This window comes from Hordeum vulgare, chromosome 5H (assembly GCF_904849725.1).
Source record: "Hordeum vulgare subsp. vulgare chromosome 5H, MorexV3_pseudomolecules_assembly, whole genome shotgun sequence".
Classification (NCBI taxonomy): domain Eukaryota; kingdom Viridiplantae; phylum Streptophyta; class Magnoliopsida; order Poales; family Poaceae; genus Hordeum; species Hordeum vulgare.
In genome coordinates, this window is record NC_058522.1 from 294,105,822 (window position 1) to 294,108,022 (window position 2,201).

The window sequence follows — 2,201 nt, forward strand, 5'->3', positions numbered from 1 at the left end:
TGGACCAGCCGCCCAGGCGGCCTGGAGGGGGCCCGCGCCAGGTGGCCGCCTGGGTGAGGCCTGGCTCCCCTCTGGTTGGTGCTTCGTGAAGCTTCCGTCATGCTGATTTTTATATATTTTTCTCGGGATTTTTGGGGCTCTAAAAATTGGGGTAAAGTCCCTGTAATTAAAAGACATCAGCAGACGGAAACTAGCACTGGGTGCACTGAGTTAGTAGGTTAGTCCAAATATGTGTAAAAAGGTATGGAAGTGTAGCAAAACATATAACAATGCCACCCAAAAGAGCATGGAACAAACAGAAAATATAGATACATTTGGGACGTATCATGCCCGCGGTTATGTGGCAACTTGGAAACTTTGTTTAACACCCGGTCATAGCAAACTTGAAGTAAACTTAATTAAAACTTGCCAACTATGTGCATAACCGTGAGTGTCTCTTCTCGTGAGCTCTATATCCGAGAGAGGACACAATGGGGTTATGTTTGACGTAAGTAGGTGTTCAGGATCACTTCAAGATCATTGTTAGTTCATGTGTGTTATGCATAGATCATCCTCCTCTTATTCTTATACTCGTAAGTTAGCCACTCAAATAAATGATTAGTTGCTCGCTGCAGCCTCACCACTTAACCATACCTCACCCATCAAGCTTTGTGTCACATCCCTGAATCCCTAATAGAGTATAACAAGTTTGTGCTCATGTCTTCTTCATTGCATCCAAGTAAATGAAATGAAATCAAAAGCAAAGCAAAGAAAACAAAAGCAAACCCTAGCAACTCTATATTCAAAAGCAATTCAAATTTGGTGGCAAATTAAAGAATCCAAAATGGCTATTAGAAAAGTTCATCATTTCTGATAAATGTTGAAAACAAAATATCAGGGGTGAAATATATTTTCAAAATAATTTTGGCATTTTATTTTAAATTAAAAAATTACTGAAATCAGCTATATAATTGATTTCAAATATTCCAAAGTTTCCAAAAATGCTGAAACTTTTATATATGTTTGGAAATATTCCAAATAACACTTCAGCATGTTTCAAACTATTTTAGGAATAGTTTGGAGCCAAAAATAAAACAAAACAAAGTTAGAAAGGATTTAACAGAAATAGAAATTAAAAAGATAGAAAATACCTTACCTGACGCTCACCCTATCCCAGGCCCAGCTCCTCCCCTTCTCTCGTCTTCCTCCTTCGCTAGTCGGAGCAGGAGCTGGCCGCCGCTTCTCCCGGCGCACCCACGCACCTATGTGCGTGCCTGGCTCGCCCGGATGAGCTGGAGAGGGAGGATAAGCCTCCCCGGGCTCGTTCCCATCCTCTTCCCCTCCTCACTCGCCCCTGCGTCTCTCCCTCTCTCGGTCGCCATTGATGCAAGCTCGAGCTCGAGCTAGCCATCGCTCCGGCCGTCCTCTCTCGCCTCTGAGTGCGTCGTTCGCTCTGCCTCGTCGAGCTGGTTGTCCCTACCAAAGGAGAAGAGCCCCGAGCCCTGCATCGCCATCGTCACCGTCGTCTTCCACCTTCGGCCGCCGGCAAGCCACCGTCGATTCGTCGGATCCAGTGCCTCCCCGAGCAGCCTGAGCATCCCCTCGTCAGCGCAGTGAGCTCCAGAGTGTTTCCCCCCATCTTTCCCTCTCTTTCCCGAGCTCTAGGCCCAGTTTCACCGGAGCCCGACGAGGACTGCCGCTGTAGCTCGTCGCCGGTGACCCTACGGTGACCGGTTGGTCCACCCGAGGCCTGCAACAGCTCCAGCTCATCGCGTAGGTGCTCTAGGAGCCCAAACCCGTGCGTTTTGCCCCCGTTTTCGATGACCTCGACGATGGCCGAGCTCCGGAAGCCACCGAGCTCGTCGCCGACATCGATTCCGGCCACCCCAGCCCTTGGGGTTTGCTCCATCATGCGCACCATCGAGTGGTCGTTCTCCCTGTGCCTTCTGCCGCTCGATTGGTCATCGGAGACGCGTTTCCGACGCTCTCCGCCGTCCCTGGTGCTGCTGGAGGCTCACCACCGGCGAGATCGACCTCGTCGCCGGTGGGTTCAACCCCCGTCGGCCTATGACACGTGGGGCCAGCCCTAGACTAATTAGGTTTAGTTAAAATAAAAATAGAAGTTTTATTAAAAGTTAAATAGCCACTGACATGTGGGTACAGCTCTGTTAAATAGCTAATTAAGTTTAAACTTAATTTAAAACTGGCCAGAGTCACTGGCC